Source organism: Cibotium barometz, chromosome 44 (genome assembly GCF_041138505.1).
Source record: "Cibotium barometz isolate CiBa-2024 chromosome 44, ASM4113850v1, whole genome shotgun sequence".
NCBI classification, from domain to species: Eukaryota; Viridiplantae; Streptophyta; class Polypodiopsida; order Cyatheales; family Cibotiaceae; genus Cibotium; species Cibotium barometz.
Window position 1 is genome coordinate 28146675 of NC_141089.1, and position 7109 is coordinate 28153783.

At 46.0% G+C, this 7109-nt stretch overlaps 1 long non-coding RNA gene across 1 annotated transcript in view; it reads right to left on the minus strand.

Moving 5' to 3' along the window:
• Nucleotides 1–6534, minus strand: part of LOC147613152 (uncharacterized) — a 30363-nt gene extending 23829 nt beyond the window's left edge. The window contains exon 1 of the long non-coding RNA XR_015263416.1: nucleotides 5991–6534. This is a non-coding gene — a long non-coding RNA (uncharacterized LOC147613152). The remainder of the gene's footprint in view (nucleotides 1–5990) is intronic.
• Nucleotides 6535–7109: the final 575 nt, after the last annotated feature.

Consider the following 7109-nt stretch of genomic DNA (forward strand, 5'->3'; position numbering starts at 1 on the left):
TGGTGTAATCTGCTCATCTCAGTATCTCTCTCATGGGGTGCTGTAAGATAGAGAGTCTAAAGTGGTGGGGCAATCGTCTCCTGTGGTGGGTGATGATGGCTATAATCCACCGGTGATGAAGCAACCGTGGATGAGGTCCTAGTAAGCATGGGCATCTCACTTGACAAAGTGCTATGGCTCTGTGAAGGGTGACTCCTCCTGAAGGACGTCTATAGGATGTCTGGCTCTCCAAGGGGGTAGTGGAGGTCCTGGTCGTATCAGTTGGGGTGGTCCTGGCCCTTAAAAAATTTATCATGGCTCGCTGGCAGGGTGGATCCTGGTGTGCTGTCCTGGCTCGTAGGAGAGTCTCTCGATGGCGTCTGAGCTCCAATAAGAAAAGCCCCAAACACCTCTGATCCTCAAACTCCATCACATGTCGTAATGGTCCAAAACCCTCTCGGAAGAGACACTAGTATCTCCCTCGTATCTCATATTACACAGTACATCGGCATATGTAGTGCTCCTCTGACATCACTTCCTGGCGAGGGCTGGTCGGTTGGCATTAAATGCTAGCCGACTGGATATAAAATGCTACACGACTGATAAATGGTGTTTAAATGCTGAAAATTGTGAAAAAAATGCCAGATAAATCCTAATAAATATTCTAAGGCTACCAGATGCTCTTTCAAGGCTTCTACAATGATCTATATGCAATGGATGAATAATATGCAATATGCAGAGTGCTTTCTAATGCAAACCCTAAGGTTTCTACTGACTCTACATGCATGAATGCGTCTCTTCAAGTGGGTTAAGGGACTTGACTGACTGACTGACTTGCTATGGCTGAGGAATCACCTACGTAACTCGTGCCTGACTTATCCTAGACTAGGGTCACGGCGTACGACAAATATCATCCTAAAAGGTGCTAATACTGTACAATGTTGCACTGATGATGATGAGCCAACTTGTCACCATGCACTACAATGCAGAGTGCATGTGACACTACATGCTTTCTAAACTCCCTAGAATCATGCTAGGTTGAAATCTAGATTTTCTAGCACTATACTATGCTGAAAATGAGCAAAAAGCTGATGAAAAAACGTAGATTTAACGCAAAAACACAAACCCTAATTTTTCCTGCAAACCCTAATTTCCGAAACCCTCATTCAACATGCACAAAACGTAAGCTAAGGGTTGTCCTAGGATGACCTAAGCTCTAGTACCAATTAAACATGCAAAAGCTTCGTAGTCGAATCGGTAACTTCAGTGCTCAGAATTCAACAATCTTTCATGATGAATATAATTCACAAAACTAAAGTAGATGTGCAGAAAATAGAGAGAGAGAGAGAGAGAGAGAGAGAGAGAGGGAGCAGAGGACACAACATTGGGTCCCAAATACCCTCTTTAGGGCCCCCACCACAAATGGTGTATTTGCTTTATTATTTGCCACGAAAACTCTTTTGGAACTTGTCATGGAGAACCTGGTACTTTTCTGAAGCAGTGGCCGCCATCTGGAGAGTCTAGATGTATATCATTGCACACTGTGCGCCTTTCCTAATTTCTCATTTAGCCTGTAAATGGCTTATGAGAGGAAACTTCGGGATTCTTGGCAAGCACTTAATGGTCACTGGGACTTTGGACACATTCTAGCTAATCTCGAAAGTGTTCCTATCCCAATCAATATCTTGCTGAAACTTGTGAAACCACTGAATTCCCAGAATTATGTCTGCTCCTACAAGAGAGGCAACCATAAAACCATGCACAAACTCTATGCCCTGAATGACTAACTTAGCACTCTGAGCTTCAAACTTGATACTCGTGTCATGCCTGTGCTAAATCCCTCAACTTTCTTATCCACCGAAGTTAGAACAAAACACGCTCGCCGAGGGGCCTGTTTCGTAACCACATCCTCCGTGCTACCGCTGTCAAACAAGACAATGACTCTCTAACCACCTATGTAGCCAAAGGTCTTGAGCAATTCATTGCGCTCATACTCCTAGTCATGGGTACCCTTCTGCTTATCTTCGAGCTCCCGACTAGCTATTGCACAAATCGAAGCATTGGGATCCGAAGAGTTAGGGATACTACGGGAGTCTGTGTGGGAGCGGGACTCACCATGGAAGCCGTGGAGGTTGGGGTGGTTGTCTGTGGATTGGTAGTCTTCTTAGGGCACTCCCTAGAAGTGTGTCCTTTTGTATGACAAAAGAAACACCTACCCTTCTTTTTGTACTGAGCTGTCTCCTCAACACTCAATTTACCACCGGTCTTGCCTGCGTGAGCTTTCTGGTCTCGAGTAAGCTTGGATGCACTGGTCGAGTTCTTAGAGCCAGAGGCTCTCGTGCTCTGTCCTCTGAAAGACCCCATCTGGTTCTGGCCTTTTTCCCCCGAGGGAGTTACCTTGGGAGTGGCACGCTGGAAAGTCTTGGGCTTTCAGTTGCCTTGGGAGTGGCACGTTGGAAAGTCTTGGGCTTTCCGCCATGATTCTTTATTTCAGCACTCTGTGCAAGCGAGAGTGCATCTTCGAAGGTGGGTGGCCTGAACATACACACCTCCCACTAGATTTGCGTGTCCAGGCAATAAAGGAACTGCCCTTTCTTGTCCTTGTTAGATAAGCCTAATTGCAAACATAAGTTTAATATTTTATTGGCAAACTAAAAGGCTGGTTGCGCGTTTTGACGCGCTCCCCTAAACTCGTCTTTGAGTCGCTCAAGGTAATGGAGCGGTAGAAACCGCCGCTTAAGATCGAGGACAAACTCGTTCCAAACATAAGCCGTCATACCTAATCTAGTGTGGACATGAGCCCACTAGGTCCACCAAGGAATGGCCTCACCTTCCAAGTATCAACTAGCCAAGATCACTCTATCAGTATCACTTTTTCTAATTGCGGCAAAATAAGCTTCAAACTGATGCAACCAAGAATAAAGAGTTGTGGAGTCGAGTTTACCATTATACTTACTGAAGTTAATTTTCTCGAGTGAGCAAGCCGCTAGTGTCATTCTTGCATCCAAAGCCGCAAGGCATCTTTCGTGTTCCGCATGTCGCCTAGCGTCTTCTTGTGCAGCAGCACGAGATGCTACCACACGGTCTTCTATCTGTCGGATCTCCATTGCTCGCATCTGCAACTCGAGCATCGAACTCGGCTGCGATCGTACCCCTTCAAAAGGGTCATGTTGTAGAGGATCTGGAATCTGGAAAACGGAAGGAGAGGGAGGAGGAGATGGAAAAAGAGAGAAGGGAGAACGGGTGTGCTCTTCCAAGGCCAAGATTTGCACCTTCTGCTATTCCAATTTGGTACCATGTTCGGCGATTGCTCGCATCATCTACTGGAACATCTCTTGTACGCTCATGTTTGCCGCCCTAAAAGGACTGCCTGGTGCACTCTATTCTAAAGTTGTCATTCTCTCTTTTCATCGTAGCTTGCCATAGCAAGAAAATGCACTTTTCGGAGCGCAATCTGACCATCCACTATGCGTGTAGGAGACTTTCGGAGGCTGAAAACCAACCGTCCTTCGGGGGACAAGAGAGACACCGAAAGGGGTGGTCCACCGAAGTCTAGAAACCAACCACACAAGCGAGGAAAAAAAATAAAATCTTTTCTTCTGGTTTTTTTGGCCGAATCTTCACACTTGAAGAAGGCTCTAATACCAATGTAACATGCGTTGCGAAAGCCTGTACATGATTAACGCTAATTCTATGTTTAGCAAAGACACAAAAGAGAAGGAGAGATAGACCTAATCTACTGTGTGTCTGAAAATGGCATTTTGTCCAACCCTAAAAAGGGGATTTATCTGGATTTTTTAGATTTTCCCTCTTTTTTGTGTCTTGCTGCTGGCTGACTGTCCTTTCCCTGGCCAACCCAGCAGCCCCTTTGACTATATATAGCATTTACCTCACCATTCAGCACTCGTACCACTTCGTAGACATATTCAATACCAATTCTGCTATTGTTGCTACTGCCGAGGACTGCACATCATCTACTTCATCATCATCGGCTCTTCAAATCAGCACATCAGCGTTTTACATCAAGCCACACCTTGGGACAGCAACCCACTCTCTACTATAGGTCAATACATCAGCATTTTATATCAGGCCACACTTTGGGACAGCAGCCCACTCTACTAGAGTAGAGGACCTCAGCGTTTTTCCTCAGCTCATGGGACAACAGTCCACTCTCTGCTACACGGTACAACACTTCAGCATTTTATCATCAGTACCTATCTGGGGAAAGCAGCCCACTCTCTGCTACAGTTTATCATCGTTTTTCTTCTTCAAATTATCTTGGGACAGCAACCCACCATCTCACATCATCGGGACGGTAGCCCTCTCTTCTTATCTTCACCATCGACACCACTCGGGCCGGTAGCCCTCCCTGCTCCTCACCTCACTCGGGTATCGCAACACCCTTGTCACCAAAGCTTGCACCACCACCACTCGGGACGGCAGCCCTCTTTGCTCCTCACCACCCCGAGGTGGTAGTGGGCAGCGGAAGGGATGCAGACTCTGGTGACAAGGGTGTTGCAGTACCTGAGTGATGATGAAGAGCAGAGAGGGCTGCCGTCCCGAGTGGTGCAAGCTCTAGTGACAAGGGTGCTACAGTACCTGAGGGGAGTGCCTCTGCATCCACTGACACGAGCCTTCAACACTGACCACCTCACGGAGTGCCTTTGCCTCACATCAATGCGATTGGCCATGCTTCAGCTCCGACATCGTCTTTGCTTCTGCACTGGTCTTCTTCTTCTGCTCAGAGTCACCTCTCACCAAAGGGCCTCTTGTACATATGTTCACTCACCATTATATAGACTCACTCACCTATTTCATGCTATGTTATTTTGCTCTGATCTCTCGTACATCTAGTCCTTTCGTCCTTTTGCCCTCACGCTGTATATTGCCAAAACATGCTATATATACAATGATCTTGCTGATTCGCAGCTTCATGATGCATACCAAAGATCCTTGCAGCCCTCTACTTGCAATCGGACAAGAGAAGCTCCTACTGATCCACCACTATGTCCTTGCTGCCTTGCAGACGCTGACAAATGGATCCTCTAGATCTTTGAATAATGATTCTAATGAATGCCTAATGATCCTATTTATAGGGAAAAGGTATGAATTCGTAATCAAGTCAGTTTTGCCTATTTGTCCCACAAAACATTGTCCAAAAAGTCATATTTTAAGGGGGAAGAGATACTGCATCTAAAATATGCATGAATATAAAAATCATCACCTCCAGGCTGGAGGCCACCATCTCCCCATCCTGATCTCTGTGGCCTGAGCCTCCAAGCTCCATCCTAGCCAATGGCCAAAGATGGGTGAGTACGTCGGCTTGAATAATAACTTTTTCTCTCTGAAGCAAAATAATCTAGTATATTCACAACTCACAACACTTCACCATCTAGGCTTTAATAATGAGTCATGACAAAGTGGCATCTGACTCGTGCTAGCTTGGCCCATAATATGCCTGCACCCGCGCGGGGCGGGGGGGGGGGGGGGGGTGGCGGGGGGGATGGATCCCACATGGTGCAAAGAGAGGGGTTCCCCATTGGACCCAGGCTCTGCTGGCAGCGGTTACCCAATCCTCTGAAGTCTCTGCAGGGAGGTCCTAAGGTAAATGATCATAACGGATCTCAGTAGAGGCTGGGACCTCGGGCTGCAGGGCAGGAAGATCCCTCCATGTCAGCAGGGACGTCTAAGCCTTGTGCAACCACCAGGGATCTGCCATCCCTGCACTGGTGGAGGCTGCTGCTGAGGAGGTGAGACCTCTCCACCCTCCTGAGCCCAGGGGGAAAAGGGAGGCACCGGTTGATCCTCTAAAATCAGCTTTAGAATACAAGTGTGCCATGGATAGTGATAACAAACAAGCATTCTGATGCCCATACATTGTGAGTGGAAATCCCCCCCAAAAAAAAAAGCAGCATCGTAGTGTGTCATGGGATCCTCATCCCAAATGACCAGGCTTGTGTAGCAAGCCAAATAGACTACCTATTGTTGAAAAAGAAGAGAAAGAAGAATACCTGGAAAAGCGCCACAGCAACAATGATGAAGTCGACGACAGCCAAAGTGGTGTAAATGGCGATCAAGGGCACGCCCAGGCAATCTCCTTGCGCGAAGGAATGTGTTTTAAGTTGCACTTGATCCATGAAAAGCAAAGCATAAAACCTCCTCGATACTCTGTTCCGAGGAAATCAGTCTTCTCCCTCTGTCTGGTTAACTTGCTGCCATTCTCTTGAGAAAAAAAAAACAGATTCTCACAGAAGAATCATCCTCAACTAGAGAGCGATGCTCAAGATCTGCATCAGCTATTGTTCCGCAGAGGAACCCAAATCAAAACAAAATGCTATAATTAGCAGTCTATGCAAGGTAGATGTATTGCCCAAGTCTCCTTAAAGCCTTCATGGAAGCCTTAAAGCTCCTCGACCTCGACCCACACAAGCCCACTAAAACTCCACTTGGCCCACTCTGTGTCTTCCACACCAGCACTCTCCAAATACCAGCACTCTCTATAAAAACCCCACCAACACAGCCTTTTTTTAGAATCACTCCAAATGGAGTGTGCACTTCTTCCTCTTCTATAAAGCCTACTAGTACTCAACCGGCACACAACGTGCCTTACTAGTACTCAACCAGCGTGGCACGTTGTTGTGGCTTACTAGTACTCAACCAGCGTGTTGTGCGGTATGTAAAAGATATTAAGAACCGAAACTCAAGGAATACAAAGAGTCAATCGAAGGGATTTTTTCCTCTTATTTTTTAGAAATCCAAGATTTCTCTTTTCTCTCCTCTCCTTGTGCCTTGGTTGTCCATGGTTAATATGTAATAGATAACTCTCCTCCTCTATAAAGAATTATTCATGTTAAATTGCACTTTGTGAAGGTCATCCTGAATCTCTCTCTCTGCACAATTCAGCCCTTGTGAGCCATCTCCCTTTCTCCTCGTCTTCTTCTGCTCTCTTGCCATCCATCTTCTATAGACTGTCCATAATACATGTTCACAATAGGTGCATTTTCCAAGCCTTTAAAGGGAGAATTTTGGGTAGTAATATTCAAACAAATTATTTGATATGTATATTCAGACAAATTATTTGATATGTATTAATTAAATGCCACTGACGTGGCATCTCTATATTATCTTAA